Genomic DNA, 9743 nt, shown 5'->3' with positions numbered 1-9743 from the left:
TTGTATATCTGCAAACCTTTAAGACTCCAGATGCTACAACTTTTGATAGCCGGGAACCATCAGCTTTCTTCACCACATTTACTTATGCACACATTTGTCTTCAGCAATCATGTCAGGAAGGTGTGCATCAGTGAATGCCAATTTAATAAAACAATGTGTTTTTGTATTCAGTAAGTACTCGAATGGAGGTCCAATGTCCATCTGCTGACTTAAAATTAAACCTATAAATATATGCACAAAGATCTATTTCCCCACAATCCTATATAAATATATTGACATATGTACATGCCTATATTTAGACCTCTATAAATATCCTTTGTTGCTTAGTTATTTCCTCTATTTCCTTTTATTTTTCTTTTGTCCCACTATGATGCTCAGCCTTCATTTGGGTTTCAGTAATTTCTCTGTTACATTGCCCTTGCTGAATCCTTACCAGGCCTCTAACACCCCCTTGGCACTAATTTTGGATCACTTGTTGCTCCCCTGTCCCTGGGTTGGTCAACAACAAAAAATGATTTTATAAAAAAGAAAATAAATACTGTAACTATTAAAAGATTCATAAATAGATCAAAATAGTAATGAGGGATTATAGTAAATTCTTAAATTATTTATACTATATTGTACTTTTCTGGTTGCATTTCTTTCATCATTGAAGAATAAAAGGCTTCACTGATGGCCATCATTAGGGAACTGAAACTTATGGACAGACAGGCAAGCATCCTCTTCTCTGTTGTATGCCTTCTCCCAAACCATAGGAGAGAAGGCACACAGAAGACGCAAACTCTTAAAATAAAACAATGACAAAGCTGATGACAAAAGAACAATGGTTTGTTTCAAAGCAAACCCATCTGTAGACAGTGGGGCGACAATGGAGCATCCGCTCACAGATGGGACATAAGGAAAGGGTGAATCAACCAGGGTGTAGTATAGCACCAATGAAACACACAATATTCCTCTGGTTCCTTGAGGCTTCCTCACCCCCTCCTATCATAAACCCAGTCATGCTTTTCACTGAGAGCTAGACTGGAGCATGTGCACAGGTACAGATAAGAGCTCACAACCCAGGGAATCCAGGGAAAGAAATGGTAGTAGTGATACCAGGAGGTAGGGGGAAGGTGTGGCAAGGTTGGGAGGAAGGGAGAACCAATCAAAATGAAGGACACATAACCACCAGCCCACAGCCCAAGGGAACAAACAACAGAAACCATGGGAATAGGGAGACAGCAGTCAATGTAAGATGTGAAAATAATAAAAATTTATCATTTATCAAGGGGTCACAATGGAGGGAGGGAAAAAAGGGGAACTGATACAAATAACTGAATAGAAAGTAAATGTTTAGAAAATAATGATAGTAACATATTTACAAATATTCTTTATATAATTGATATATGGACTGTTATGAGCTAGAAGAGACCCCAATAAAATGATCTTTTCATAATAATTAAAAAAGAAAATCCCAGAAAATTTTTCTTACTCTCATAAAATTCTGATGAATCTACAAACTACTAAAGAGATATGGTCTAAGTTTGTGCAATTAGATTTTTTTTTAAGGAATAGGTGAAAGGTTTGGCAATGTGAAGAGGATAGAATTTCACAGGAAGTTACTCTAAGACCACAGAGGATATAAGCCTTTAAAGGAAGGTGGTTGGCAGATGGCAAAGTGCCGAGAATGTTGAAATGTATATTTCCATTGGCATTATTAAGCATTTAATAATTCAATTTTGTATGTTATTTGTACTTGTTTATTTTCTTTAGTGAATTATGTAGTAAGTTTCTGTCAACTTGATCCTGACACATGGCAGTGGAGGGAAGAACTTCTTCACAAAGGTTTCATGGCTGTGACCTTTCAGAAGAAGAACCTAGATATGTCTTTTGAAACATTGGATAGATTCTACCATGAGCCTTTCACCTTGACTGCCCAAATCAGTAAATTCTACAATGTACTACACATTCCTTTATTTTAAAGCCAGTCTAATTTGAAGCAAATGTTACCTTCACTTAACTAATTAATAGAAATGCAGAGATATGGCTTCTGAGGAAAGTGTCTTTTAACTTGCACAATGTGGTCAAGAATTGAGACAGCTATGCTCACCTCAGTATCCACCCCATAACAACCCTATGCGCAGCAGAATGAAACTGTCATCTTAAGCCATCTTCACAATGGTTCCTCTTCTAAAATCAATGCTTGCCGCCATGTTGTTGCAGTCCATTGTTCTTATACCTGCGCCATTATGTCAGTCCAGTCTCAGAGAGCCCACTTCTCTGATGCTGCCCCTCCATTTCACCAAGTGTGATGGCTCAAGGGTTCTCCAGGGGTTGATCACTCCTAACCTTATGTCCAAAGTCTTGCCATCCTTGAGCTAAAAATACTCTGGCCATACTTTTTCCAAAACAGGTCCCTTTGTCCTTTTGAGTTGTCTGTGGTACTTCTAATATTTTTTATAGCACCACAATTCAATTGCATCAATTCTTCTTTGGTAATCTTATTCATTATCCAACTTTTACATGCATATGAGGCAATGGAAAATAACCTGGCTTGGGATAGGTGCATCTAAGTCCTCAAAGTACCATCCTTGCTTCAATACTTTAAAAAGGTCCTGAGCAGCAGATTTACCTAAAGAAACTAGTCTTTTAATCTCTCGCTTGCTACTTTCATGACTATTGATTGTGGATCCAAGAAAGACAAAATCCTTGACAACTTCAACCTTTTCTCCATTTATCATGATGCTACCTACTGCCCTATTGTGAGTATTTTGGTTCCTGTACATTGAATTTTAATCCACACTCAAGGTTGCAATGCTTGATCTTCATCAGCAAGTACTTCAAGTTCTTCTCATGCAGATAGTAGATGCAACTAATAAAGAAGGTAAGGGAGAGAGGAATCCAAAGCGTTAGAGAGAAAGAGTAGCAATGAGAATAGGGTTAACTGAATAAAGGGAAATGGACTTTTAAATGCTAAGAGGTAGGTAGGCAATATCCTAAAGAGACATATATGGATAATTCTTTATATATGAAAGTCATAGATAATTATCTACTTTTCTGGAATGTAAGTCTACAAATTATATGGAACTCAGGAAGAGAGTTTAATAATTGCACGTCTATGAAAGCTTGTTTTATTTTCTTTTTAAATGTAAATATATTACATACAGAATTAAGACAACAAGCCCCAAATACATGTACAGGGTCCCCATGTGTATTAGGCCTCCTGTGAAATTTCTCTGACCATAGTCTAGGGATGTGAACAGTCTTGCTATCAGACAGAAAGCTTTCTAAAATGAATTATGGGAGATGTAGTTAGGTTAGACTGTTACACCTAATCACTTGATCTCCCTTTGGGCTCACTTTGAACTTATTCCAGTTCATCATACTCTCTGCTTTCTTTTCATTTGAAGTTTTTCTGGTTTCTAAGTTTGTCATTGCTGTTGGCATTTTTTGTTTGTTTTTTTGTCTTTGTTTTTCCGTAATGAAATCCATATAGGATAGGTAAATTTATAGGTACAGTAACTGGATTAATCATTTCCTAGGGACGTGGCAGCGGAGACTGCGGATGAAGTAGGGAGTGAACAGCAATGAGTACAAAGAGAAGCAAATGTTCAAAATGGATGGCAATGATGATTGCATAACTCTTCTAGATATGATTTAACTACTGAATTATATTATATAGGAATCATATACCGATAAAATTATTAAAACGCATTAAAATCCAAAACAACAATAAAAACATCAATTTAGCTTTAGCACTTGAAAACAAATCCTCAAATTATGATCTATTGTTGCCAGTTTAAAGATCCTTGTGTAATCTTATTTTTGTAGTTTTCTTGTCTCTTTCTTTTTATGTTTATATGGTGTCTTGTCTTCTTGAATAGATTCTGAGATATTAGGACCAAGAAAAATGACAACTATCATATGCTATTATCACCTTAAATCAGCAACAAACTATTGAAAATTGGATAAGATCCTGGATATATAGGCGGATGCCAAGTGCATCGGTTTGAGCACTTACTCTTCATTTGCTCTTGGTTCATAAACTCTTTCTTGGTTAGGAACCAAAAGCATATTGCAATTTTCTGCTTGTTTCTCTTAAAGGAATGATAAATCTTAGAAAACTTTGTTTCCTGAAGAAGCAGCTTAACTGAATCTCTTCCTACGTCTCTTCCTCCCTGTCTCGTCTTTCCCAATTTACTTTCTCTTCAAGATATATGTGTTATTCTGAATAGACTAGAGAAACAAATTCATAGACACTCATGTGGATAAGAAGGAGCTTTATATACACGAGCAATTGAATATTGGGAAAACATCCCAGAGCAGTCCAGATCAAGTCCATAAGTCCAATATTAGCCCATATGTCTTATACCAATCTATAAATTCCTCTTAAGACTCACGCAACACATGCAATGACACTGAATGCAGGAAGTTTACAAGCCAGTGGGTGGAAAGTCTTGTGGATACAATGGCGGTATAAGCTTCTTAGCACAGGCAGAGGTTTCTCCGTGGCTCCCACAGATCAGGGCACTAGTGTAACTCCAGGTGTCTTGTCAGCTGCAATGTCTTCCAGGGAGTGAGCATGTGTCCTGCCACCAATGAGCTATTTATCTCCTTACCGCCTTCAAATGAGGTCATCAAGCTGTGACCTGATTGACAGGCTAAACTCCACCCCTTAACCCCTATGTCTCAAATTGACAACAGGTTACGTAATTACCACAAGACATTAAAATCATTAATAATGAGAGGTCTGGTGATGCAATAATCACACAATTGGGTGCTAATTGAAAGGTTAGATGTTTGAAAGCTCTCGGTACTTCTGTGTGAGAAAGACCTAGAGATCTACTTGTATAAAAATAAGTTTCTGAGGCAAATCTTCTTTCTTTTATGTACTGTTTAGACCCTTCCTTTCCTGTGTTCCTCCTTTATGAGCATTTTAAGAAAAATATCTGCATATTGTCGAATTTGTTTTATTTTATGTGTGTGTGTGTGTGTGTTTTAACTCTCTTTTTATTTTATTTTTTTTTTTTGCTATCCGTTTTTTAAAAAACATTTTATTATGGGCTCATACAACTCTTATCACACTCCATACATATACATACATCAATTGTATAAAGCACATCTGTACATTCTTTGCCCTAATCATTTTCAAAGTATTTGGTCTCCACTTAAGTCCTTTGCATCAGGTCCTCTTTTTTCCCCTCCATCCCCATTCCCCCCTCCCTCATGAGCCCTTGATAATTTATAAATTATTATTTTGTCATATCTTGCCCTATCCGGCATCTCCCTTCACCCCCTTTTCTATTGTCCATCCCCCAGGGAGGAGGTCACATGTAGATCCTTGTAATCAGTTCCCCCTATCCAAACCACTCACCCTCTATTCTCCCTGTATCGCCCCTCAGACCCCTGGTCCTGAAGGTATCATCTACCCTGGATTCCCTGTGCCTCCAGCTCCTATATGCACCAGTGTACAACCTCTCTTCTATCCAGACTCCCAAGGTAGAATTCGGATCATGGTAGTGGGCGGGGGGGGGGAGCATTTAGGAAATAGGGGAAAGCTGTATTCTTCATTGGTGCTATATCACACCCTGACTGACTCATTTCCTCCCCTAGGCCCCTCTCTGAGGGGATTTCCAGTGGCTGAAAAATGGCTTTGGGTCTCCACTCCGCACCTCCCCCTTCATTCACTATGGTAAGAATTTTTTTTTTTGATGATGCCTTATACCTGATCCCTTTGACACCTCATGATCAAATAGGCTGGTGTGCTTCTTCTATGTGGGCTTTGTTGCTTCTGAGCTAGATGGCTGCTTGTTTATCTTCAAGTCTTTAAGACCCCAGATGCTATCTCTTTTGATAGCTGGGTACCATCAGCTTTCGTCACCACATTTACTTGTTCACCCGCTTTGGCTTCAGCAGTTGTGTCGGGAGGGTGAGCATCATAGAATGTCAATTTAATAGAAGAAAGTATTTATGCATTGAGGTAGTAGAGGCCCAAGGTCCTCTGCCACCTTAATACTAAACCTATAAATATAGACACATAGATCTATTTCCCCATCATCATATATATATTTGCATGTACATGTCTGTCTAGACCTCTATAAATGCCCTTCGCCTCCTAGCTCTTTCCTCTCTTTCCCTTGACTTTCCTCCTGCCCCACTATCATGCTCCATCCCCACATGGGTTACAGCTATACCTCTTCTTTTCGTAACCTTACCCTTGATCATTCCCTACCAGGCCTACCACTCCCACCTCACCACCAATTTGGATCCCATGTTGTTCCCTTGTCCCTGGGTTCATTAACACCACTTCTTTGTCCCCACCTCCTCCTAGCCCAAGTTCCCCGGAACTGTCAGTCCTGTTGTCTGAATTGTTTTATTGAAGAAACTTTAATCCATTGTCTCTCATGTGTTATGCATATAAATGAACAGATCACGAAGATCAAAAACCAGTCTCAATGCCAAGGAATTGATGTTGAATCAGAGCAGCCCTGTAGAGCAGGGTAGAGCTGCGCCTGAGTTTCCAAGCTCTAACTCTTTATGGGAGTAGAAAGTCTAGGCTTTCTCCTACAGAGCAGTTGGTGGTTTTGAACTACTGACCTTTTGGTTCACAGCCCATTACATAAGCGCTACACGACCAGGGTTCCAATTAATAATAATTAATAATTTGTTCTATCACATTGTTATAACTTCTATACAGTAAAAAAATATATTTCAAAAACTAATAAAGGCTTAGAGATGACATATTTTTACTTCTCTTTCTATCCCACCTTTTTTAAGGTAAAATTTCCTGGTGATTTTTACTGCTTTTATTTTCATTCGTATTCTTTGCAAGCCCTGTCACAGACAAAGGGTTTACATAATTCTATGTTTTCATGAGGGGAGTTTGTTTCCTATTTCTGTTAGCTGGACAGAAATATAAGCCCTATGGCATCTCATGGTAATCATATCCAATAATGTCTCTGATTTCAGCAAGTTATGTATTTGCAATCATATCTTAAACCACAGAGCACATTTTGGAATTTAGAGGAAAGAAGAGGTCATTGAGTATTACTCCATTGGATACCTCAGTGCAATGGAAGTACCTCTCCTGTATGGATAGCATATGAAACCAGCTAAGACCACTACTACCAAGTCATTTCCAACCTTTAGTGACACATTTTGTTTCTGAGACCCGACATCTTTATAGAAGCAGACAGTCACGGCCTTCACCTTCAGAGCACCTGTTGGCTTGGAACTGCTCACCTTGTTCACAGTGCAATGCATAGACCGTATCAACACTTATAATTATACAGAGATATTATTATACCATCAACAGGAACTTAAGAGGGTTTTCTTTTGTGTTCATGTATACAGTTTGGTATGAGACGGTATTATTACTCTATCTACCAAGCTTCTTTTTCTCCTGCCTTCTGAAACAAGTTCTACCTGTAACAGTACAGGGTTAAGTATATTTCTTTCCTCTTGTTTTTATTTTAACTTAAAAACTTTAATTAAAACATTTAACGACATTTTATTGGAAGCATGTTTCTTAATGAAACCATTTCTTGTCCCAATTCTTCACTATTTCCTGATTCATGTCCTTTTTTATGTGACCTGAAGTTCCTTACAATAAAGAAGTAAGGTGTGTTTATTTCCCTGTACCTTAACTTGGCCATGCAAATTTATTGGAGCAACAAAATGAAACAAAATTATATTATACTAGATCTGAACCTAGGCTCAAATAAGAATTACATATTCCCTCTTGCCTCTTTATACCCCTGCTGCCACCATGAAAAGAGTGTGTCTAGATGAGCTGGCCTTCAGACTTATGAACTACATCCAACCAAAATAACACACTGTCCCAGAGTTGCTTCAGACTCACAGCAACCCTATAGAACCAAGTAGACGTGTCTCTGTGGGTTTCTGACACTGTACATGTTTATGGTATTAGAAAGTCTCATTTTCTTCCATCAAGCACCTGACTCTCTAATAGCTGCCTTTGTAGTTAACTGCTCAACTCATAACCCATACTGTAGCAGGGCTGGACCCTGAAATATGTTTTTCATTCTTTCCTTCTCTTTGCTTTTTTCTTTTCGCATCTCTGCCTGTCAGCCTTCTTATCTTCCTGAGCTCCTGCCCTCTGCATTTCTGCCTTCCCCGCTCACTAAATTATTGCCTCATTTTCCACTCCCTTACTCCTTCGAACCTTCATTCCAAACCTCACTTCTTCATAGCCTTCTTTCCTTCATCCCTCTTTCCCTTCCTGACTGCCTTCTTTCTTGCTTGCTTTCCTTCCTTCCTTCCTTCCTTCCTTCCTTCCTTCCTTCCTTCCTTCCTTCCTTTCTTCTTTCCTTCCTCCTTCCTCTGAACCTTCCTACATCCCTTCATTCTTTATTTTCTTCCTTGGTCTTTGACATGCAGCATTATTCAGGTAAAGTAAAGGACCAACAAAAATGAGGAAACCATTAATGAGATGGAGTGGCATGTGAGTTGCGACAATAGATTCAAACATACTGACTATTAGGAGGATGTCACTGCACCAAGCAAGTGTGTTTTGTTCTTTTATATAGAAAATGCAGTGGAGTCAACTCAACTGCAACGTTAGCCATCAGACAGCAGTTAACTGATAGAAATGCCACATATTAGGTTGTAAACATGAGATACCAGCAAAGAAACTGATCAAGACAAATATGAGTTCATCTCAAATATTTCATATACTAAAATTTGGGGCCACCAATTGTCTGTAACTTGGTTGGATTATTGTGACTTGTTTCTTGCTGTGATCTTAGAAGCTATGTCACCAGTATTTCAAATATCAGCTGGGTCACCCAAAGTGATCAGGTGTCAGTAGAGCTTCCAGACTAGGAACAAGCTACAAAGAAGAACTAGGCTGTCCACTTCTGATGCATTAGACCCTGAAAATCTTAGTACTGGCAGTAGAATATTGTCACTTCCTGCAAACCTCCTGAAGCACAACAGCATTTTCAGAGATGGTGCCAGAGAATGAGCTCCTCAGGTCAGAAGCCCGAGGGAGAGCTATCTTCAAATGTAAAGTGGACCATAATGATGTAGATGGATTAAAGACATTTGCTGATGGGGACAACTCAAAATGAGAAGAAACAGCTGAAAATATCCATAAGAACTTGCTAAATATGAATCTAGGACTGGTGAAAATGGTCAAAAACAAAATGGACTACGTAAGGATCAATGTGTTTCTGCATGGTGAACACCCAAGGATGCTTCGTAGTTCCCTTGGTCTTGATGCTGTGCTAGCTCAAGGTCTCTTCTTTTCCTCTTCTTTGAAAGGCACATTCATCCTTTCAAATGCATTCAAAGGCCAGCACATCTTAACTGCAGTCAAGGGCATGGAGGACACAGAATGCTTTGCCAAAATTAACTTGACCTTTGTGAGGACCTGCCCATTGCATCTGCAAAGATAACACCAGGAGAGGGTCATCTTATAACTGTGTGTAAACATGGAATATTAAAAAAAAATTTTTAACATGGAATATTTTTAATAATAAAAAATAAAGATAAGTAAGTTAGGCATTAATGAGCTAAAATGGACTGGGATTAGTCATTTTTAAACCAGACAATCACACAGTTTACTATAATGAGAATGACAAATTCAAGAAAAATTGTATCACAGTCATATTCATTTTTGATTTTTTGTTTTTATTTTAAAATTATTTCCTTGGGGGATTGACCAGCTCTTATCACAATCCATACATCCATCCATTGAGTCAAGACTATTGTGACTTTTTTGCCATCATCATTTTCAA

General features: G+C 38.3%; 1 non-coding gene across 1 annotated transcript; it reads left to right on the top strand.

Annotated features, from left to right (window-relative positions):
* Positions 1-9176: 9176 nt before the first annotated feature.
* LOC142454079 (small nucleolar RNA SNORA22) lies at positions 9177-9309 on the top strand. Its single transcript, XR_012785608.1, has one exon. It is a non-coding gene; the product is annotated as a small nucleolar RNA SNORA22 (small nucleolar RNA).
* Positions 9310-9743: the final 434 nt, after the last annotated feature.

Source organism: Tenrec ecaudatus, chromosome 7, assembly GCF_050624435.1.
Source record: "Tenrec ecaudatus isolate mTenEca1 chromosome 7, mTenEca1.hap1, whole genome shotgun sequence".
Classification (NCBI taxonomy): Eukaryota; Metazoa; Chordata; class Mammalia; order Afrosoricida; family Tenrecidae; genus Tenrec; species Tenrec ecaudatus.
Note: the sequence above shows the minus strand (reverse complement) of the source record. Positions and strands in the feature narration are given on the sequence as shown.